Source organism: Cebidichthys violaceus, unplaced genomic scaffold (genome assembly GCF_023349555.1).
Source record: "Cebidichthys violaceus isolate CVI_PGR_0920_01 unplaced genomic scaffold, fCebVio1.0.p SCAF_11, whole genome shotgun sequence".
In the NCBI taxonomy this organism is placed as follows: domain Eukaryota; kingdom Metazoa; phylum Chordata; class Actinopteri; order Perciformes; family Stichaeidae; genus Cebidichthys; species Cebidichthys violaceus.
This window is the reverse complement of record NW_027176274.1, coordinates 15,886,987-15,911,914: the sequence shown is the minus strand read 5'-3', so window position 1 is coordinate 15,911,914 and position 24,928 is coordinate 15,886,987. Positions and strand designations below refer to the sequence as shown.

General features: G+C 41.4%; 1 protein-coding gene across 3 annotated transcripts in view; it reads left to right on the top strand.

Annotated features, from left to right (window-relative positions):
- Window positions 1–405: 405 nt before the first annotated feature.
- Window positions 406–24,928, top strand: part of gulp1a (GULP PTB domain containing engulfment adaptor 1a) — a 78,601-nt gene continuing 54,078 nt past the window's right edge. The window contains exon 1 of one of the 3 annotated variants that reach the window (XM_068705136.1): window positions 406–607. The gene's annotated coding sequence lies outside the window, so the exon portion shown is untranslated. Of the gene's footprint in view, window positions 608–7,466; window positions 7,705–24,928 lie in introns of those variants that run through there. The other 2 variants (XM_068705139.1, XM_068705135.1) reach the window with 2 other exon arrangements.

Genomic DNA, 24,928 nt, shown 5'->3' with positions numbered 1-24,928 from the left:
CCATATTTATCTGCAACATAAAACATTTGGATGGAGGCGCATATGAAATACTTTGTTATTAAACATTTAAGTGATACATTCAGCATCAACATTGTTATGGCATGCAAGATAAGTTAAAAACATTTCCTCATCATGTTAATATGAAACGTAATCCGGTCTGCGTTACATTCCCTTCAAAACCTATTAGCTGTTACAAATGAGTTGTATATAAATGAGACAGGGTTGGTGCTGCACCCTCACCTCCCTCACCTCAGACCGCTTCACAGCCTCAAAAACATGCCCGTTTCAGTTGGATTCAGTTAAACCCTTACAGAAAAAAAAACAGAAGTGAAAATAGCTGATGATGACGATGACTTAACCCCATGATGGCATTGCGACACGTTCACTCGATTAGAGTGATTGTGACACAAATGTAAGAAGCCTGCTATAGCTGAATAGAGAGTTTCATGATGTTGTTTATCATGATTTAGTGTCTTTGCTTCCATCAAATCTCCTCAGTATTCCTGTTTTGCCGCTGCCACCGTGTTGTAACTCACCATTCTTCAATGATTCATGAGCAGCCGTTTCTTCTTCTGCTGAAGCTATTAGGATCTTGCCACCAGGCTGGGTATGTAGCTCTGCTTTTGTCTTGCTGTATAAGGAGAATAATATTACCGGCTCAAATATTAATAACAACACCAATCAGTAAATTTACAAGGCAGGGTGAAACCTAGCCTGCTTCACACAGCAAAGGTGCACGATGTCAATTCAAAACATGGTATATTACTTCTTTTTTTTTTGTAATGATATCCATTTATATTTAGAGACACATTTTACTAATTAGCGTATCTTAAGATGGTAATATACCAATTTAAGATTTGCCCTCAGACTCACCCTTCTGCCTGGATCCTGAACACCTAGTGAGGGAAGCGAGAGGAAGGAGTAATTGGTGCGAGTTTAAGGCATGACAATGCATGTAATCATGGTGAATTTTTTTGCCAATAACATCGCGCAAAGCAGGATAAAGACTGCCAAATCACAGCTCTTTGATGGCCCGCTTCATGTGACATCGATACTCTCATCTTCACATGAGATTGGATGTACGGGGTGTAGCGCTCTGCGTTTGAAGCAACCCCCAGCTCATAATGCCACTGCATGGATTTCAAATCCAATTATTGTAGCGGCAGATCACAGAACAGCTGAGTTTGAAATACCCTGTGCATTAAAATGGGAGACTGAGTGGACATGGTGTATGTCTACGCATCTCCTTAGAAAGAAGATTATACAGCGCAATAATTCAATTCTTTGTTTCACATTTTAAAGGGTTAACACCACATATGTATGTGTTGTGTGTGACTGCTTATACTGTATGGCTGTTGTAGGAAAGTTCAAATCAACCACTATTGTTGCCGAAGCCTTAATAAAGTGGTTCTGTTGCCTAAACCTAACTTCTTGTGAAAAAGGAAGTTTATTTTGAAAGGACACCAATCGTGTAACAAGCGTTATTTGACACCCTCCTCCTGACACTTGCAGCAACTAACACTAGACACTACGACACCAAAGGTCACTGACCATACAGCAGTATTTGACGAGTTAGGAGTCAGTTTAAAAACAAACAAAAATTGTATATAATACATCTATAATTGTAAATAAATCAAGCTAATTTCACAAAGAGACAGAAATAGAGGCTGCTCTCTGTATAGAATTAAAGCTGTCAAATTGCCACTGAAGTTCCAGTAGCTGATAGTGTGGAAAGTGCAACGATGTTGGATAGATCTGCCTTTAGCGGTGCAGCCTCATCTCATGCAGATGGAAACGGATAGATTTGTTGATGATGGGTATTTTATGAAAAGAGAACCCTGTTATGGACCGAGAATGGGATCGCAAATGACAGAATGAAATAGAGGTAGCTCATAAAGCAAGACCTTCGGTGCAACTGGAAAACCTATTCTCCTTCGAGATAAGAATGAATCTGCGTTGTGGAGACGGTGTGAATCTTTAATAAACGCCTGAGAATAGCAGTGGTGCTGACTATACACTAAAACATGTCAAAAACAATCAAGCAGCAGCGTACGGCGTGCAGTTGGAATCAGCAGGCTCTGACATTATTCAGAGGAGACAGCATCCCTAATGCAGGGAGCCCTTTGAAAAAAGCATATTTAGTTTGTTCCATGCACTGTGAAACAGGGAAGCTAGCTGACGGAAAGAACAGTAAATTGGGAGAAATTGGATAAGGCTGTTTGTGGCTTTGCCCTGCAAATCAACAGCATTTTTTTTTCTTTTTTTTCCAACATCAGTATATCTACAGCAGTAAATAACATGGCCACAAGTGCGACCTGCCAAATGAACTGGATCTTTAATTTACATACTTAACGTTTTTTGGGTATTTGCCTGCCTCTGGGATTTGTTCCAGGAATATATTGTAACAGGCAACAAAGGAGGTTTGATTTTTTATTTCACAATGAGACAAATATACTTTGAACATGGTTATAAAGAGTCACTTATGTATATATAATGATTTTGTTATTCATTAGCTTTTTTGAGAATACCCTCTATCTTCAAAGACGTTTCTTGATCAAAGGCACTCAAGAAGGACTAAAGCTTGTTATCCAACGCAGTCTCCCAGAAATATCCTTTATATAATTCTAATTTGCAACACCAAATGTATTATGAGAAAATAAAAATGGAGCCTGAATTAGTTTTTTTTTTACGTGACTTAACAAAACTGTCCAGTTGCTAAATGCTCTTGCTGTGTCACTTGTGTCTAAAATACTGTTGAGAAGCTCGTAGCACTTTGTTATGTGTTATGTGGAAAAGGTCATGGTCTTGGTCAAAGATTGAAAAAGACAGCAGTGATAACATTTTACTAAAACTAATTATCCACTAGCTTGATCTTAAAGAATAAGGATGGCAATACTCTAAATTATAATATTCAATGTTGTCATTTTTAAAAATCCCATGGAAAGACTATAATTTCCCAGGTGTTAGCCAGTCTCTAAAAGGCCTGTGAAAGGCAACCAATGGGCCCCAAGGCCTTTGGTTCCTTCTGCAAGTCTCTGTAATTTCTTAAAGGCTGAATCATAGACTCAATGTAAGAAGTAGACGTAGTCATTGTGACATCACCCGTTGCTTTGTTGACTACTGTTTTGAAACCTCGAGTTCAAAGAGTTGTCTGTCCGTCTCCATCTTGGATTATGGCCGTCGCCATCTTGACTTTTTGCAACCACTGAACACAAGATAGCATATTTGGAATGCGGAAGAGTGATGTAGAAACACCGAATACGGCTCTGGTAGCAGCAGCGACCCGTCAATCACAGTAAGCCCGCCCTAAAGCATACTACGCATTATGGTCTGTTTTACGGTAAATGGGACCATAATTTACTAAATGAACAGCCTGGTGTATTAAAGAAGACTTGAGACCATGAACTCACGTTTACAATGTTTACTGAGGTAATGAATCAAGTGAGAAGTAGGGTCATGTGCTCATTGACTTCCATGACTTTTGACTTCTTTTTGCAACCGGAGGAGTTGCCCCCTGCTGGCCAGTGGAGAGAATGCAAGTTTTAAGACACTACCTCATTGGCTTCACTCGGCAGAACCAGAGGTTGCCGTCTGGGCATAATAATTAGGATTTGTCGGTTGTAGTTTTTAAAGGCAACATTCAAAGTTGGCCCCTACTCCCCGTCTCAACGAGGGTCACAGTGCTTCATCACGTAAAAGCCTACCCCAGATTCACTCTCATTTTGGATCAAGCTTTGTCAGCTTGTCGTTAATTCCTCTTGGATGCATCCTTACAGTCTGGCAACTGATCGCTACGTTTTTAAAGAGCTTGACGCCCAGAAAGGTACCAAACACAGCAAATAAGGAAATCCAGGCTGAAGTGATGATTGAGAGTATATATTGTTTTTTCGGAACATTTTCAGGACAGCTGCACTGAAACTGTTAGCAAATGCTATGATAACAGTAATACATAGCACACTTGTTGGGGGCTATTTTCAGCAGCAGTGTGGCTCAATAATGTGTTTTTAATCGTTTTTGGACAAAAATGGATCTCTGTGGCAGAGAACAATAAGTTAATAGGCTTTGACTTTATCAATCACTTTTTTGTTGGTTTTAGTCTTACCATTGGAGCGCTTTTGTTGCTTAAACCCAATTTAACCGAAAAAGAATGTTGCCACTGGCCGTAATCCAAGCCATTAAGTTTACGGTACAAAATATTTGACAAAACAAATTAGTATACAAATGCAATGTCTAGCAGATTGATTTGTGTCATCACTGGGGATTAAATCCAGACTGTGCAGCTGAAGGGAGGCCTGCAGACAGGGGGAATAATAAAAGATACGAGTGCTCATTACTGAAGGAAAGTTATCTATAAAATTCAAATATTCACATTATGTATCATCAAGGACAGTTTAATCCATCATTGTGGAAAACGGTGTCGGCCCTAGCCTGAAATGTGGAAGCCAAGGCACATGCTGTATCTGCAATGTCATCAAAAGAGACTCTGAAGTTGGCCAGAGAGGGACAGACTGTAAATACTGTGACAGCACCTGGGGTGATTCTCCTGTGATATTGATACATTTTTAGCAAACTGTAGATGAGGGAAAGTCATCTGAAGGCGACTGTCTGCCACCTCCTTTGAGGTCAGGCTCTATAATCCTCTGTGAAATATATAAACCTGAGGAGGGATGCCATGAAATTAACTTAGTTTTCTGGCAAAAGCTTTAAACAAGAGCGAACATATGCAAAAGCCACTATCTCTGCCATCATGGATACAGTGACTGAACAATTTGGAATTTGTTTTGATTCTCTTTTGAATCCTTAAGATTTATTTATAATTCAAAGTGATGTGACGTGTCACTTATCCTTGTGGGGAGTTGTGTTTTTGCTTTCCTCAAGGCCCGGAATTATTGATTATTTTCATTATCAAGTATTCTCCCTACTGTATTATTCTGACATAAATCAAGTGATAAAGCAATAAAGTAATAATAATAATAATGGTGTTTTAGTTGGGTATGCTATTAATCACTGGCAGATATAGGCACAGCCTCTTTTGGACATTTTAGTGACCTTTGCGCGACAGTTAGAGATGGCCCATGCTTCAGTTAGCACAATATGATTTGATAAAACAATTTTACCATAAAATAATATCATAGAAGTAACCAGAGACAATGTGAAAACTGCATACCACCGAGTCTGCTCGCTCTTCAGCAACAACGCCTGGTTTGACACTTGGGCCGTCAAATAATGTCTTCAACACATCCGTTAGGTTTGCATCATAAATATTAACAGCATGAATAAAACCACACAGCACTACAGTCTGCACAGCGCCAATATAATTGCTGACGCTGACTCCACCAGGTGCTCGACTTTTTGTGATGTCATGAGTTCCAGTTGTCAAAACAAAGAGTTTGCCTCCATGTGGCTGGTACTTTAAAAAAAAAAAAATGTTCTCTCCATTTTTGGACCACAGTCAACAAAAACAGAGATTTTGTGGGTGAATTGCTGCTTTAGTGTGCATTGGGAACACTGAACCTTTGCAAAACGACATAGAGAGCCTTACCAGTCAAAGTCAGCGGACGTGTGGTAGTAAAGTAAAAAAAAACACAGTTCTTGTCACTTACCTGTATGTACATTATGTAAGATGGCATCACAGAAACTAATTTAATCAGCACTGATCAACACGTATAGTAATAATTCACCGTACTTGTTCCATTGTCTGGCAACAGAAACGGGGACATATGAAAATACGAATGACTGTATTAAACACAGTAAGTGATCACAGAGAGCGAGACGGACAGACTGGGGTTTATTTAATGAGCTGAGAGAAGATCAAACAAGACAGCTTATAGTTGTCATTCCAGGGCATCCCACTTGCTGCCAGTAAAGTCAGATACTACTAGTCACGCCCCTTTCAATTGATTGTATTCGTTAAGTTCGAAAGTGCAAGTCAGATACCTGTAAGAGGCTTTGACATTTAAACATACACGTCCTGTATCTTCCTAGAAAATGGATTGATAGGGTAAACCACACAAGGCCATGAGGATGTTAGAGCAGCTAAACACAGCTTTTTGCCACAGTGTCAATTTTTTTCATTCCTTTGCATTGTCTTTCAAATTCTACACAGAGACTCAAAAACTGATTAGCAAATTACACAATAGGGGCATTGTGGCTTCCAGACAATGCCTCTGGTAGCCGTGTTTCCCCCTGAGCTTCCCTTAAAGATTTTGAACCATAACAGACATATCATTTCCATAACACACAATGTATTTAACTCTGGTGATTGGGGAACTCACAGTTCAAGTTTTGTTTGGAGAGAGGAACTTGGCACCAGAAGAGCAAATACAAAATGGGAACACACGCTCCACTGCACTCCTCTGTCGTGTGCAATGGTTTTACTCAATGCAAAATCTAATTTGAAATGTATTACACCACTGCCAGATCAGCAAAAAAATGTTTCATAATCATGATTATGCTTACATCCAGATGGAAGGGCTCCCACAGTCGATTTGGGCTATCTCCCCAATTACTTGACTATTGGACCAGAATATATGAAATATTGCAGAATGCTTTTAACACATTTATTAATTTGGACACAACAATTATTCACAACCCCTTTACAGCTATTTTGGCATTCCGCACGACTGGCCTATAAACTTTCTGTCACATGCAATAGCTTTTTGCTGCTGTAAAGATGGCTACTAGAAGCCTTCTTACACATCAACTCCGAAACGTGAAGGTTGGATTTAGGAAGCAGTCCACCGAACTGTATCAAAGTTGTGAAAAATGGGAAGGCTACTTTACTTTGGGAACACACACACAAAAGATAATATACTAAATTTGTATATTTTTTAACTAACTAACTTTACTGCCAATTTGTCTATCAATTAATACAATTTGGAAAAGCTAAATCAGTATCAGTAGTCTATTAGCTAAAGGTTTGGGATACGAAATATGGGGTTACTTTCGTTAGCTGGCTAGCATTACACCAGCTAACGTTAATAAGCAATTGTTCTCAATTACTGTGTCCCGTTACAGCAAAGATTAGACTAACGAGTAGCTAGCTTAAGTAGCTTAAAGGGCCAAATTCAGCTACTAGGCAGTCCTGATAAACTTTAGACTTGATGTTGTGTTTAAATTACTTTACTTTGCTAGCCGTTTGTGCCACTATCTTTGCTTTTGGTGAATGTCAAAGTGTCCATTCTTTGACATTTGCATGCCCAAATACTAGTGCAGAAACCCCGAACACCTCCTGAAGCAAAGAAGCTGCTTCATAACTTTCCTCAGCAAGGCGTAAGTGCAGCTACTTGAAGTATAGCTATTTTTAAATGTTTTATTCAGACATGTCCACTCTATTCACATTTTCAGAAGCTGAGGCACATTTTTTCCCCTTCTTCTTCTTTTTCTGTTAATGAATATTGTCAGTGAAAGGGCAAGCCTCGTATTTTAATGTGGTGCCTGCCTCGCCGATTCTTTCCGGTCGCGTCTTCCCCTCCTTTTTTCCCATGTATTATTCAAGTTGCGACCAAAGAGCTCCCCCGGTTGAGACCGAGTAGTCGTTGACGTCAGCGAACTTATCCAGCAGCTAGAAGAGCCGAGGTCTGAGGAGGAGGAGAGGAGGGAATGAGACTGCTGGATGTGGAGCTCAGACCGTGGAGCGCCGAGCACCTTGGGCTTTTTTTATTTTCTACTACGGGACTTTTTCGGACCTCTTCTTGTTTCTGTGTAAGTACAGGCGGTCTCATTTCTTTTGCCCCCCCCCCCCCCCAACCCCCTTCCTTGGCTATGAGAACTGAGATTCTCTCACTGCTGTTTCGGAGTTTAGCGGTCGAGTTTCTCGACAATCTCTCGGTGTCGGTGCACACGTTCGCCCCCCGCGAGACGTTGCCTGCCGTCAAAAAAAGTCGGAAGTTGACATTGTTCCCGTGGACTACTTTGCATGTGTTTCCAGCGTTTTAGTCAGTCAAGGAATGTGCCACACTTTTGTGTTTCCGTAATAAATGCACGCATCCGGACCTAACGGGAAACTTTGTTGCGCAAGTCCAGTGCAAGGTGGATTCTGAGCTAGCGTCTAGTTTAGCCTCTCTTTCGTGCTTTTGTTATTATTTATTTTTATACTAACTGTCACTTTCAAGCAAAATCACGGCGAATATCTGCGTGTCACCCACTCGCTTTGACCCTCTTTGACAGTTTTCGTCGCGAAAACAGTGGCGCTGACATTTGTATGTACAGTGCAGTGCTAGATATGTTGTGTCAGTCGTCGTCGTTGTTGTTGATGTTGATGATGGAGGTATACGCGATAAGAAATGTCTACTTCTTATGGTGTCAGTATCTAAATATAAACGACTCAGGTTAAGCTGCTGTACCTCAAACACATCTGTTCTTAGTTTGTGAGCTAATGTAAAATATCTTCTGAGGCACTATTTCAAGAGTTTTGCTCATATTTGCTGTGTGTGTACAATCCGCATGTGTGTGTGTGTGTGTGTGTGTAGACTGAGGCTTTTGCTGTCATTATTTTCAGAGGGGGGGGGGGTGTATGGAGACAAGGGGCTCTCAGCCTTCAGAATGAACAAGGATCTATTCAATTACATCTACCTTTCATCCTCACTTGTCAGACATACACAACTGTTTTCAATAGGAACTCGACGACCGAACAATGGCTTTGTGAATTGCTGTGCCATTGTGTTGCTGTGAGCTATTAATAACTTAAGTAATGGATATACAAACCCATCTGCTTTGATGATGGATAAGCGTCTAACTGTGTGGCACCTCTGGATTTCTGTTCTCATTTCATGGCTGAGGAGTCACCGTTTTTTTTTTTTTTTTTGGTGGTTGTGAAAAAGAGGTCTTTGGGAGACTTGTTGAAGTCAGCAATAACCATTGTTTCACACATTTTCAATCTGCCGTGTGCCTTTTTTTTTCTTTAACAGGTTGATGGGGGTAACATGCGTTGAACAAGCTCTGGATGTTTTGCAGCCGCCGGCAGCAGTAATTGAGTTGCTGCTCTGCAAGTGGCTCATGATTTATGCTGTGAATATCAGCATGAATTAGCCTTGAGGCTACTACAAATTGCAATTCAGGACAGTGTTTTTTTGTTTTTTTTGTTCATAGTAGTAGAGCAAGGTGATCTTGTAAATCTGATTCCAGGCAGAGTTGAATAAAGCTCATGTGGATATAGTGAAAAAGTCTTACTCAGCTTCAACACAAGTCTGCTGGCATTTGTGTCCAAATGCCCCCAAAGCAGCTGCATTCAAACTACAATGTACTTCCTGATGCGTTTGAGAGCTGAATAGTGTCCAAAATAGTGGGAATTCTGAATTGCTGGCAATGTTGAAAAGTTGGGAATGCATAAGGAGCTGTAAAACCGATACATCTTCAGGTTTCACAGGACGGATTTGAAATAGCAGGTTTTTGTCTCAGTCACAACATCTCTATAACGGGCATGTCATACAGTGTTGTTTTCAGCCCTCATTCGGCGTGTCACGTTTTAGGTCTAGGAGGTGTTTTCTATGAAAAAGGAATTATCCACAGCCTCATGTCCAAAGGTTTTCAACACACGGTACAATGTCTGCATATGAATGGATGGAGTGTCAGTGTTACAGCAGGGGATATGAGAGCCATTTTGAGACATCCTGTGCCTCGTAGTGTAAACAGACACACAAATTAAATCTCCCTTTTTTTTGTCGTCCCATTGTTTGCCTTTTTTTTCTTGTGAAACGAAAATATGCTTCGGATGATGTAAACAGGAAGTGTAGGGTTGCCATGGAGGGAGCCGACAATTCTTTACATCTTGGTCACATGCCTGTTTGTACTGTGACCATGTACTCATGAATATACAATCAGCATGATCACTCTCCATTCTGATGTGATTCCTCAGCAGACTGAAGGAGTTTATTCTCAGTGGACATCTTCATCACAAAAACAGTAATAAGTTGTGATTTCTGTGTGTTCAGACTTAATAATGACTCTGACAAACAAAAGGGGGCGTATGCTTAGCATGCAACAGGTTCAGAGGGTTGAATATATCGGTAGATTGCATTTAACACTGGCAAACACAAGAGGACAGAGACAGACAGACAGCGGCGTTAAGTAACCTGGAGCAGGATTTAACACAATCCGTCCCCCGCTGAGCTGAATCACACATCCTGACACGTCCCGCTGTCAGGTGTCCAACGGTATAGCCTCACTCACTGAACACGTGGCCTTCTGGTGTGTGTTGTAGCGCCTTCTGCTCGTTTGCAGAGCTTAACGTTTACTGCAGGAATAGGCAGTCAACTGATCCGTTAGTCGATCGACAGAAATAGAAAAACCTTTATTGTCATTGTGGAGAATTAAACAAAAAAATGTAGGATCGCGGAGGACAATTAGCTGGAGGATTCGCTGCATTTCTTTGTCATCTGTTATTGTTAGGTGGAAATCTTTAAAAGCTATCTCAACATTTGTACACCTTTCACTATTTTTTGGACTTTTTTTTTTAGAAACAATTATTTACTAGATTGGAAAATGAATGGGAAGAATATTTGATAATGAATGTTAGTTCATTGAAGCCCCGCTAACATTGAAAGTGATTGTTTCTTCGTTTGGCTTGCCAGTATGTGTTACACTAAACCTGTAAATGTGTGTGTGCTCCTCTTGTCTGTAAGTATACCGCGTTTACAGATCAGCAACTGGTGCTGATCTGTAACCACTATAGGGGTAAAAAAAAAATCCATTCTTAGATGCATCTCATTATGCATTTTATGTCTCGATGCAGAAAACTCGATAATCTGAAATTTAGACCTCCGTTCTCAACGTTTTGATTCTGTGATTCCCTGATTGCAACAGACGTAACACACGGGCGTCTTGTTTACGTTCTAAGCTAGGCTAAACACTAGCGGAGTGTTGGTGAGGCTGAGCTTGAGCAGCCGAATATGGAGACAATCTGACCGGCACCCCCCGGCTTAAAAGCTAACTTATGGAAGCTTTTTGCTTCTTCTTCTTCCGGGACAACGAGGGAAGGGCGAAGCGAGTCACGAAGTTGAGTGCAACTCTTTTTGCTAAGGATTCAATATAACTACTTTAGTCAGACGATATATTGTCACAAAAATAATGGAGATAAACAATATTATTGTCATTTGAACACCATTTTAATGTCACTCATGTAATGATCATATAATAGAATAATAATGTATGTACACACTTTTTAATACCTTTTTTAAGTCTTAAAGATATTCAGACATTGGAATTGGAATGTGAAAAAAAAAAAAAAAAAAAAAAAAAAAAAAATATATATATATATATATATATATACAACCAGACAAATAAAAAAAATAACACCAAAGCTGTGGAGTGCGACTTATTCTTCCAATCTTCTGGCTGTTCAAAGGCCGTCTGGGAAAAACACCTATTAGTATCGATGTCATCTTCACTTCACCTGGTTCCATTTAGCTGTGTGTGTGTGTGTGTGTGTGTGTGTGTGTGTGTGTGGAAGAGACGTCTCAGCCCTGTCTCACCGCCCACACGGAGCAGACGAGGGGACAGATGCAGCGTGACCAGAAATGACAGCAAAAAAAATAAACCTGTCTCGGCGTAGTTTTTCTTCTTCTCTTCATTCGGCTTTAAAATGAATGCTTTAAAAAAAAAAAACACTTCGGCACGGTGCCCGAGTCTTATAGCGGTAGGGGAAACCCCGCTGTTTATTCTGGCATCATGTTGGCAAAATGCGTTGGAGACGTTCTGATGTGAACAAACACAACGGGGTCATGTCGTACGATAAGTCAGAATTTACGTGACGGGCCGAGCCATGTATCCATCTCCACAGGGCTGTTTAACACATTATCATTCTGGTTAAGAGGGGAGAAAAAAACCTGCTTTGGCCTGTTTGTTTTTTTGAAGCGTCTGTGTCGCCGCTCTTAGTTGACATCACTCATGTGTGCCACTCGGCGCCGGCCTTCAGAAGGTCCGGCGCACCTCATCTTCTCGGTGCGAGATCACACAGTGACTGATAGCATCATCACCGATCTGCTCCGTGCTCGCCATTCCTCACTGTCACCGGGAAAAAACTCGATCAACAACAAGTTCATCTTCCCACCTAGAGCCGTTTGTTGTCAGATCGCGGGAAAAGCCTCTTCTTCGTCAGTCGGAGACATCGAGAGAGCTTCTCCTCCAGTGCGACTACTGCAGGCTCTCACACCTCGGGAATCAAATTTGAGCAGGATGATTACGCGGCCGCTTATTACCGGCTCAATTTTCCCCAACGCCGCCGCGTCCGTGTCAGAATCGAATCCCTTGTGTGGGCTAAAAAAACCACACCAGTGATTTTTGCCTCAGTCAAAGACGATTGATATTTGTGTCTCGCAGGGCGAAGGTGTCGACTCCTACAAATGTCAAAGCCTTTGTCTCGCCGTCTCTGTGATTTAATTAGTCGGCATCTCAATTAATCACGAGCTTCTGCAAATGAGGCGGCTGAGGTAAATTTGGGTCTGTCCACGTAACTGCCTGTTCTCCATACTCCTGTCCCGTTTTCTTCTGTCCCTGGATGAGACCGATTCATATATAGTGCTTTATTTACCGCTGGTCCAGTCTAGCGACCGCTCAAAGCACTTTACAACACACGGCTACCCATTCAAACCTTTCGCTCTGATTGGCTGATGGGCTGCCGAGGTCCCATCTTGTTCATCAGGAGTAGGTTAGAGTGCTCGCAGTGTCTTGCTCAAGGACACTTGGGACGCGCTCTCTGGGGGAGCCGGGGATCAAACCGCAAAGCTTGCAATTACTAAACAACTGCGCTAACTCCTGAGCCACGCCGCCCCCATATTGTAAAAAGCTTCTTTTCTACTGCTAATGGATCTTTTTTTTTTTTTTGTTATGTTCATATGATGTGTCATTCTGGAAGAATATTAAGATGCACAAAGAGAAATAAATGAATACAGCTGAGGTCCCAGGCACTTGAAAAGGTATATTTGACACTCTGTGCTTTGATGTTTGAGATGGAAATAACACTTTTTATGACACTTTCTGATGCATAACTTATTTGAAAAGGCTCACATAGATAACCCAGAAGGTAGACGGTAGCTTCAGTTATATTTCAACTAAAACCGAAATACAATGTGCCGTTCTAGCTGTAGAAAGTAATCTGAATACTTCTTTTGACCCGTGGGTCATTGACATAAAGGCTGACCATACTATCCCTTAAACATAGAAATTCAGTTGTCGATACCAAAACCAATTAATACCAATTCCAGTAATCCCTCAAATCTCATTACCTAGTTCTATACTATGGTACAAAATCAGAACAATGAATCCCATGAATCCCATGTCATAGTGACACATGATTAATCACCGATCCGCCTCAAGTTTCTTGTCAAAAACAAAATTTTCCAAGATTACATTTAAACACGTCATAATAATGCTATAATTTTCCTTTAAGTAGGTCAGCGTCGGGGCGGATTCCAGTCCGGCGTATGATATTGGTTCATCCCCGTCTATCAATTTCTCTTCTGATCAATAGAAAATGAATTGGCAACTGTAATTGCCAAGCATTCTTGGTTTACAAGGTTTTACAAGTAGTAAAGTTTGTATTTGTCATTGGTTAACACGGTTGCACAATAACTTCCAATTGTAGATTCACTAAGTCAATCTTCTAAATGTTAAAGCGTTGCTGCCTTTCTCTATTCACGTAACAGCAAACTGATTATCTTTGGGTTCTTCGACCATTCGTTGACACAAAACAAGCAATATGGTGATGTCACCATGGGCTGTGGAATATTGCACCTGAAACATTTTATTGACCAAATAAAGTAAAATGTAAGTTTAGAACTCTGTAAAGTTCGGTATAGTCTTCAGTTAGTATGTTTTTTAGATGGATCCACCACTGACTTGCCTTACCAGGTCAGAATAGACGTCTTGTATTGGAGTCTATACCACAGGAAGCTACATTGGTTCTGTGCAGCAGCAGTAAAAACTGGTGCTGATCTGTAATCACACCGCTGCTCTTTGACTCAATAACAGGTTTGTACAGGTTGATGTAATATAATTATGTCCACTAACATAATGGGACTTGATCAAATATACATAAAACAAAACAACAACAAAGAGAACCAAGCCGATATTATAGACGCGTTCTTCTCTGGACACATTCCTTTTTTTTCTTCTTTTTTTTTTATAGCAGTTGGACCCGCTCCCCTTTTAAAAAGCCGAATGAGTCAAGGGTAAATAAATCTGGCAAATAAGTGAATGCAACAAGGTTCCGGCCCTAATGAAAACTTTCAGCGTGATAAATGAACCATAATATTGGCCCTGCTCCTCGTATGCCACATTACAGACCAGAATGGAATTGGCTTCTCTGTAAAAAAAAAAAAAAAAAAAAAAGTCCCATACTGTAGTTGTGCCTTAAGGGCTTTATACAGGCTCAGCACTTACCACCTCACTTCTGTGACAACTTGTCAAGCAATATTTCTCCCAGTGTGGGGATATGTGACACACAGATGTACCAGACCTGTTCGTGCAATAGAACGCCTCCGTTTCATTGGTAGTGCTTTGAAAGGTCAGCTGGTCAAAGTTGAAATATGCTGAGATGCAAACTGATTTTTCAAAGAGTAGTGCCGACACAAAGGTAGGCAGCAGAACTGTACCATGGGAAACTGTAGGTCAGTCAGGTGCAGATCTGTTTTAACTCTGAGGGGTTATTCAACACACTGCATGTAAGCGTACAGTCCGTCTATGTGAAACAATATGTGCTTCTACAAAATGATGCCGAGCCTTTCCATTTGTAAGTTGTTTGAACAAGACCTCTGTGTAAGTGTGGCTTGTTGGCAAACCTGTGGGATTTTTACCGTTATAATATTTCTGAATTATGCGCAGTGAGCACAGGGAGGTAAACATCACCACTCTGGAGCCTTTCACAACCCAATCTAGAAACGTTGCAGGCCTGGGTTCAGTCGTGAAACAGGCACGTCAAATATACAAAGTCATAAGAAATAAACTTCATTGAGGTAGAACAGCAGTTGTATTACACTATTGCGTGCAGTAATAATTCATCTTGTAGCATAATGTGCTAATATTGTCAAGAGCCCGGCCAGTAAATCATCCAGCTGATATTAACTCATTGCAAATATATCAGTATTGGCATATAGTTTTTCTTTTATCTGTCGAAAAGACAGTTGCAATCATTTACATTTTTTTTTTATAATTTGCCCGAAACCAAAGTGATAAAATCATTTATTATGGCTAGCATACTCTGATTATGTAGACGATGCTATTTCAGCCGCAGAATTAATAAACAATGATTAAACTAATCCAAAATAAATACATTCCAATGTTTAATTACTGCCCCGCTGATTATTTCCTCCAAAAATTGTACAAGTAAATTGCCATAAGATAATGAAAAACGTCCACCACAAGTTTGTAGAACTAAAAGCGACGGCCTGTTAAAGTAACTAGAAGGAGGAATGGCCCTCAGCCCTAGTCAGGTATCCCACACTGGCATTCGGACGATTCCAAAAAACTGTCACTAGAAAGATTGTTGCAGCGATATTTGAGCTCCGTTTAGCGGAACGCTTTAAACGTTTATAGACAAGAAAGTAGAATGCGAGCGGCCCTTTCTGCATTCATAACCATCTGCTGCCCGTTGACATTCGGATGGAAACGTTTTTACGGGATAGGTCAGAAGGATCTTGTAAGTAAATCACAACCTGAGACGAGGGGAGCCGCTAACCGAGGTAAACGAGCAGGCGAGCTGAAGGGAAAGCGCTCCCATCAGCCTCGTTACATTATTGCTTTCACACTGTGACTCCAGACCTCCTCTGATTCCAGGCAAATCGACGACGGCTGATTTGATTTAATGCGTCTCTGCGTCTCCGGCTCTGCGTGCGCGGCGTTGCATGCTGGGTGCTGTTCCTGTTTCCCTCTGTTACATTTTCCCACCCTTCCTGTCTGAATTCATCGAAAGGCATTTGTAAAGCTAAAATGCCCGATTCACACATGTACAGACGTTAAGCTATTAATGTGCTTCCTTGTAGTGCTTCATTCCACAGTGTGTTTTGAAGAACGGGGTGCTTGTGTTAACGCAGTGTAGTGTTTCAAACCTAACAAGAAGAAACCTGTGACTTGAGCATGTTTTTCGTATCATTGAAGGCCGGGTCAGCGCAGAATGCCAATGAGGAGTGCTTAGTTCAGGCACGGATAACGTTATACATTCTGATTAATGAAAGTCTCTCTGCAATCTAATTTCCTGATGAATGTGGCCTCCGCCTTCTTGTAAGGGATAAGCTAATGGGATGAGAAACACGGCTTTTGAACAATTAGCGCTTGTAGCTATCAAAGATTTGATGACGGTGGTAACGGAAGACGTGGACCGAATGCGAAGTTGCTTAGTGCTTTTCGTATCCTTCATATCTTCTCTTGGCAGCGAGCTCCTAAGCGTCAAAGGAGATGACCTTTTAAATGTGTTGTGGAAATCCATGTTGTCAAATTCCCAAAAGATTTCCCCAAAAAGTCCAAATCCACGGGGTAACGCTTGTTGTTCGCTCGGGAGTACATTTGTATTCCTGCGGCTCGGGTGCGCACTCGAGACCCTGTGTCAGCTTATTTGACTCATGGCTCACCCACACTGTAGTGCAGAATAAGCTCTCCACTCAGACAAGAAAGCCCAACTTCACTCTCCCGCTTTGATCAAACATCGAGTGAAAACTCTTGCTACTGGCTGGAATGAAACGCACCGCCGTGTAAGTCATTGAAACCACATCAAACAAAGGCAAAGGCCGCTGTTAGAGTGTAATAGTTGTCTTTGTGCGGCCCCCTTACATATCCTAATACCAGGGGTGTGTACTTTAATGGAAAGTACTGCTACATTCTATAACTTGACATACCATTTAAGGCAACTCGTGTAAAAAAAAACAGAAAAAAAACGGTCCACAATCCCCCCCAAAATGCTCTTTTTCAATACTCTGTAAAAAAACCCTTTAAAATGCTACTTTCTCAGCAACCAGTCATAGGGTAACTTTGGCTTTGTAGCGCTCTAATTATTATGGTATGCAGTTAACATGCAGTTAACATGCAGTTAACACACCAGTCATCATTTTGTTTTCATGAAAACTGAACTCCTGGCATTTGCTCTGGAGAGATATTTTACTTTGAACAGATAAATAAGACATTTTAAAAGAAAATTTAAAGATTTCGATATTGTGTTTGTTGCATGTACTTTATTGTGGAACTGGGCGAACATGTACGTTTCTCAGTTTCTCATTTCTAAATATCGTTTATAGTCCTGGCCCCTGATTGATGCAAGTGATCACTATCAAAATATGTGTACATATTCAACATATGCTGTGATACTACAGATCTGCATATCAACATGTAAGAAGATGCTGCCGCAGTGAGCCGCCTATAGAGGTAGAGCTGTAGCTGACGGGAGCATCATGTATTTTATGCAAACATCGTCCTCAACCGTGTAGAGATCTGTCACAACCGGCCCCCACCGACGCGCCTCTCGTTAGGTCCTCGTTACTGGAGAGCGCTGATGGCTCTCTCCAAAATCAGACAGACTTAACACCGTCGCTGGTGTTCCGATTCGGGCCGACGCTTTATGACACGTGTCGCCTCGATCCGGCACCTCCCAAAGAAACCAATGGCACACGACCGTCCGAGGCGTCCCCGGTTAATTCAAGAAGTCATCCTGTTGTGGGCGAAAAAAAACCAACCACCGCCTTTTTATGGCTCTTTTATTTCTTGATGAGCACCATTCATTTCCAGAGGCAGGCTTCTGTGCTCCGCATCTGGCTTTTTTTTTTTTTTTTTTTTTCTTTTTTTATCCGGTTGAGACAGCATGACTGCATTATCCTCCTCCTGGTAATGAATTGGCAGGAGTTATGTGTGTTTTATTGCTATTGTTTAGCACTTTAGTTGGGAGGCTGATTTCTCTGTTCATTCTCTGAGTATACGGCATATCTCATCCTTGCAGGCCTGAATGGCTATTTATGTGTGGTGGATGTTTTGCCAAGGCGGCAGTCTGCGGAATAAATACTTATCCTTCTCAAGTACATTATTTATTTTTCTTCTACGCTATCAGCCTGGAAGCTTCTTCCATAAAGATCATTCACATTTAAGCTAATTAGATTTATTCGGGCTCGTTACGATGCCGCCTCCCTGTGCAAACACAGTCAGGATTTCATTGTTGCTGTTGTTTGCGCTCTGAGTTGACTACGACATAAAGCTTCTTTATCATCATGGCATATACTTGGCTGTCTCAGCTAAGTCACTTCTCCAACATTATTGTGGTTTGTTCAAAGGAAGATAAAACGTCAGAGATTTGAAAAGCAATTACCGATAATAACCGGTGCCATCTATCTCTGGGCCGACCCTCTTTTCCCTCATCTGCTGTCGGGCTACATAATCATGCAAGTCTCCGAAGCCAACAAGCACAAACATACTAAAAAAGATGGATGAAATCATTTTGAGCCTCACAACCCCTGTTGTGAGATGGACTTGTTTCACGATCAGCATTGGATCAACTTGGTCAACATTTGGAAAGTCTAGCAGAGCTGCAAGATTGAATTATTTCAACCCCGTTCATGTTAGCATCGTGCTAAACTCAAAGTTAGCCAACTTGATCGGCACACGTCTCAAAAGCAGCGTGCGGCAGTGAGATAGCGACAATAAGTGTTGAATACACTGTACATATGTGATCAATCCTCAACGACCCGTTCTGATAAAAAATACTTATTAAAAACCATAATCAACATTACAGTTATAGTTCTTTCTTAAGGACTATACTCTTAAAACTGCAAACTACACCATTTGTTTTCCCCCCATGTCACTATGAGAATGTAAATATTTGTACATTGATAATGTATATGTGATTACCTTAGTAAATGGATGTAGATGTGCGACGTCAAGTTCAGTTATTTGATGGCCATACATAATGGGGGAAAATGTGTAAACTATTACAAATGTGGTTATAATATAAAATAAATTGTTATAACATGTTTGGCCATATCGTCCAGCTCTAACATCATTTAACAAACATCTACAGACGCAGAATTCTAAGTGTGATATTCACTCCACTATTACCTCTGTTGGTCTCTCATTTTAAGGAAATAGCAAGCTTTTTAGCTGTGTCCTCCAGCTATAGTCGCTTACTTTGTCTTTCTGCCGCTCGGTGTTGTATTGTACTGCTGAATCTGCAGTGAATGAGCCAAAACAGTAAATTTGGAGGCCTTTTAACTAAAACAAAAAGCTTAAAGACACTCTAAAGCTCTGTAGAGCCGAGAGAAGCTGCAGAGAACAGGGTGATGGTTCTCAGTGTGGTCTTCACTACAAACTGCACCTTTGACACTTGTTTTCGATGTCGCACTGTCACAGCAAACTGTAATTGTTTTCAGTCTCTCGTCAGCCGTCTCTTCGCTTTATCCAGCTCAGCAGCTTGGTTGGTGGTTGCTTGGAAAGCTCGTCTGGCAGCATGGCCAAAAAATGAGGCCAGTGAGGAAATCCAGTGTGTAATTGCAGAACTCACAGCAGCCTGGGTTAGCTCTTTGTGCAGGAGCTGAGATACAGACCCGGAGGGTGACTTCTCAGGGACTGTTGATGCAAGCCCTGCCGGATAGTAGAGATGCACCGATCCGATATCAATATCTGTATCGGTCCCGATATAGGAAAAAATTCTAGATCGGGTATCGGTGACAATGTGACCGATCCATAAAGGCAAATCTATTCAGTCCAATTATATGCGTTGTGCTCTGCGTAACGTCATGCGCTAGCGAACTGGCCGCATAGATTGTTTTCAAAATGGAGCGAGCGAAAGGATCAGCCATCTGGAACCGGGCAGCCGTTCTCAGTTGTCGGGGATAAGGGATTCCGGCTGCTAGTTAACCACCTGGAACCACGCTACGACATGGTAAGCCGAAAATATTTGTCGGAGACGGCGCTACCTGAACTGCACGGTAAAGTGTGCAAACGCATATTGAAGGAGATAAAAGATGTCAAATCGATAAGTTTCACGACAGACATCTGGAGCTCCGACGTTTCCCCTGTGTCACTTTTAAGTTTAACAGCACACTGGCTGGATGAAACTTTTGTGCCACACAGTGCAATATTAAATGCAACAAACTTTCGTGGGTCGCACACCAGCGAAGCGATAGCAGCTAGCCTGAAGGAAATGTTTGACAAGTGGCAAATTCAGTTGAGCAAAATCCACGTGATTCTGAGGGACAACGCCAGCAACATGAGAAAAGCGATGGACAACCTGGGGGCGCGTAGCGTCGGCTTCGTTTTTTAAATCAATTCAGCACTGTTTTTCTCTATTAGATCGGTATCAGATCGGTATCGGCCGATACTAAACCTCAGATATCTGTATCGGTATCGGAAGTGAAAAACGTGGATCGGTGCATCCCTACCGGATAGTCAAGTCGATACCATAAATATTATATCAGAAAATGCAAACTTGCCTCACAGAACGATTACTGAGGTAATGAATCAAGTGAGAAGTCGGGTCATGTTCTCAAAGACTTCTATACAATCTGACCAGAGGAGTCGCTTCCTGATGGTCATTAGGAAGAATGGCTCTACCACATTGGCTTCACGTTTCAGATGCGGAGGTCGCTTCCTGATACCAGTTTTGACTGCAGTTGGTGCAGTTTAATGATCACAGAATTTTGCATTTTAGAGTATACCAGAAGAAAACATTTGACTTTTCCTTCAGGATCAAAAACCTGAGAAATCACTCTCAAAACCAACTAGAACATGTCAACTGTCCCTTGTACTCCATGTTTGTTTTCTCATCACGGGCAGCCTGTGTTTCAAATCAGCTGCCCGCCAAAAGTCTATTTTGTACCGCCACGGTTTCATAATGTACCAAAAATATTTTTACACTCATCAGGTGGCCAGTCTTGGCCCTCACCATGCGCAGTTTCCTGCATCACATTTTTTCCATTGAAAGTGCAATTTAAAGGGCCCAGAATCCCATTTTGTACATTGGAAGGGCCTTCTAGAGGGCCCTGCATTGTGTTTTTGTACATTGGAAGGGCCTTCTAGAGGGCCCTGCATTGTGTTTTTTTTCCATTGGAAGGGCCTTCTAGAGGGCCTGCATTGTGTTTTTGTCCATTGGAAGGGCCTTCTAGAGGGCCCTGCATTGTGTTTTTGTCCATTGGAAGGGCCTTCTAGAGGGCCCTGCATTGTTTTTTTTCCCATTGGAAGGGCCTTCTAGAGGGCCCTGCATTGTGTTTTTGTCCATTGGAAGGGCCTTCTAGAGGGCCCTGCATTGTGTTTTTTTCCATTGGAAGGGCCTTCTAGAGGGCCCTGCATTGTGTTTTTTTCCGTTGCAAATGCACTCTAAAGGGCACCTTATCATGTTTGATTTACCATAGAGGAATCCAAGAGGGCACTTATGGATTTTCTATTTAAAAAAAAAATTTCAAACGTGAATGTATTTATTTCTTGGCTCATTAATGAATGAATTTCAAGTATTTCAAGTAGCAAAAACAATACATTTGACACCAGTATGATTCATGTTTTGTCTCTTTTTAGAAAACAATTCTTTTACCGTTGACTTTCATCCTGGCGGGTCATTTTTGACCCATGTTTGCAAGTTTTAGTTAGACGTGTAAACAAAATGTTTTTCCTCTTCGTAGCAAGACGGGTAAATTGATATGATGACTAAAGAGAATAAAAACAAATGAATCAATTCTTTATTTAAATCCTGGGCACTTTGTTGGAAATATATTACAAAGACACATTCAGCTAAACAACCAAATACGATTGAGAGTAAAGACACCTTATGACACGTGGTGGAGAAAAGACATACAGAACACAGTCTCACACCAAAGAGGACTAAACAAAGTATAAAGACGTGTGCTGAAACAAAAACACATCAACCATATGGAAAATAATAGCAGCCAACATGTGATTTGATGATTTTGGATTACATTCTGGCAGAGTAATCGGTGTCGGGGGATGAAAACATGCCAACAGTAACACACGGAACTCCAGTTATAATAGTCTGCCATCGAACCCAAAACACTGCTTCGAAAACTTCTCTTGTCATGAGGAAAATTAGAAGTCAGAAAATTCCCGACACTTAGCTGAGGTCTTTTGTCACACTAGCGTGACCAAAGGAGACTTCTCTTGGGCGGGGGGGACAAAAATATGAGGGAATGGTCACGCTCTGCAGTCCTGCTCTAAGTGCAAACACCCTTTATTTGCATCTGCATATTTTTAGATAACTCAGTCGCTTTAAGCTGCATTGTAGCCATTCTTCTCCAATGTTCCCGCATACGCTAACAACGGGTATTGGGACCTCTGTCACCTTCACAAAGCACACCATTTTGTTTTCTTTTCTCTGTCCTTATCTTGACCTTTCAAAATCCGATGTCCCAACTTTGTCATTTGTTCCAGGAGGGGCAGCGCTCATCCTCTCCCCTCCCCGGGCTTCTTTCTTCCCGCCATGCCTCTGCTGTAGCCCCTGATTGTGCTTCCTTCATCTTGTCACGGCCCTCTCGCTGTCTGCGAGGAACAGACAGTGATGGATGCTAATCACTCTGCCTGTGTGCCCCCCCCCCAGTCAACAAGCTCAGCCCAGGCCTCCCCCTTCCAGCCTACGAATAAGTGACCCGCTGCAGTTGTCACCGTTAGCGATGTACCTGCACCTCCATGTTGTTGAGCTCAGGCTGCAGTCATTGGTTGCGTCACGTAAAGAAGTAGGCACACATTAAAAATATGTGAAAATGAACAAGAAATATCTGGGTATTTCTACTTTTTTGAAATCATTACACTACAAATACAAAAAAAAAAGCTTTCTCCTTCCGATGTAAAATACAAAGTGAGCTTTCCCTGGCCTCTAATCTACTCTGCTATTCATATTGGGTTTATAAAAAGCCAGGAAATGAAACACTTTACAGTCCGAGACGGTCTGAAATATTCAATATTATCTTCTTTCTTTTTTTTGTGGCCCCAAAACCAGTTATTTTCTTTGCTAAAAAGATGAAGTTCAGGCCGGGGGAGGTCTCTCGGCGAAGCTACTTCCAAATAACCACTTAGACCTGAGCGGTCCTCATGCCGTGTTTGTTTGCACAGATGGCTTTGTTGTGTTTATTGCTGTGGATTGTTGCTCACAGTAATCGTCTGAAATATTTCTGGGCGGCTGATTAAAATGTATGCGGCACAAAACTATTAGAATTCAATCCACCCAACCCACCAGTTCATAAAGCCCTTTTGTAACATTATCTGGATTATTTGGTTCAAGTACTTACATTTTGGTGTGCCATGCACTGTTGCTAACGCACTTCTGCCATGTTTGGTTAAACAACGCTTTGTGGTTTTGCTGATATTCCATTTTTGGTAAAATGATGAATAGGAGCAAGCTTTGTACTTCTAAACAGTGCGTTGTGTTTGATGAGTGTCTCTCTGGAGTCCGTCAGAAAAAACGTTTTTTGAGCAATTTATTATAAATGAAAATCATCCACATGTCACTGAGTGAAGGACATCAACCCTCTCAGAATGATGCCTGATGGACAAAGACTTGGTGGATAAAATGCATGAAAGCATGTTGCGACGTAAAACTCTTAGGTCCGATGCAGACGGATTTGTGTTCATAGTCTGGGAGAAGAAATAACGGTCCTGAGTGGTGGTGAGGTCTTTTGTTTTGGTTTGCCTAACATGCAAATGGCAAAATCCCAACAATTAAGAAACCAGAATATTTGAGATTTCTGCTGGAAAAATGACTTTGTTTGATAAATCTGATAGCTGTTGACATATGTTGACTTCAACTTATAGTTAAGAGGCTTTCCCAACATAGACCATCAATGACTAAATGGATATTATTTCCTACACGAGTCGACAAAATGTTAAAAAATATGATTTTTCTCATTTCTTTTTCTATTTGTTTGGTGAAAGTGAGGACAACAGAATTCGTTCAAAACAGAGCCCTGCCTTTTTGAAAAGTGGCTTTTCCTGAATTCTCCCCTGAACAATTGACCCGCCCACAATGGATTGAGGGCTATTGAGGGCTGTGAAGTGCACCGTTATTATGTCCCACACATGGAGACAATTCCCTGTTGCCTTTGTGTGGACTTAGGGTCAGTTATGAAATAATTAAGTGTAGAAATGAGGAGGCTCCGGCCCGCGAACAGTTGCCGGATCTCGTCTTTCTTCGGGGCCCGTGAGCTGGCAAATCTGTGGCTCATTGATTCCGACGGTAACCAGGTTTACGCACAAGGCAGTGAAGCGTATTGAAACCTATTCTTCACTGGAGCTTTGCCTTGATTCAATAGGCACCATTTGTCCTTTTCTGCTCCTGATGGCCCATTCACCTCCGTCTCTGAGTGACGAGTAATGAATATAAATCGAAGCCAAGGAGACGGGTGTGACATTTGACCCTGGCACTTCTTAAAGTTACAGATGGTAACCTGTCTGTCATAGACAGTAGTTTAGAAGGTGGACAGATAAAAACAAATGACTGCGATCGAGCCTCCTAAGCTCTGATTGGTGGTTTTCACTCCGGGCACGGTGGAATCAAAAGCCATTAGGAGCAGAGGAACTTTTCACAGATCATCTATCTCATGAAGAAAATATGACAAAAAGTCATCTTTATTATAATAACCAACGGTAGCTTTAAAGTCACAATTTGAACAAGCTCAGAGTAAATGATTCTGTCTTTATTATCTTACATACCCACCAAAAATGGGATAACAAGTCATGCAGACTTTAATATTTATTTATGTAATATATGTTGCTGCTTTTGTTGTCAGGTGTTCCGCAATAACTTTGATTTACAAGCACACTTATAGTAGCTGCTCACCCAAACAGCCCAGCAGGGAGGTTGGATATGTGCAAGGGCACAAAATCTTTCCTTTTTTTTTTTTATTATTTATTTCTCAGCTTTGTGATCACAGCTACTGTGCACTCTTTGTAGGACAGCTGTTCTTTACAGACTGTGGCAAGGTTATCTGGAGCGTGATGAATACTGTATATCATAGTGAAT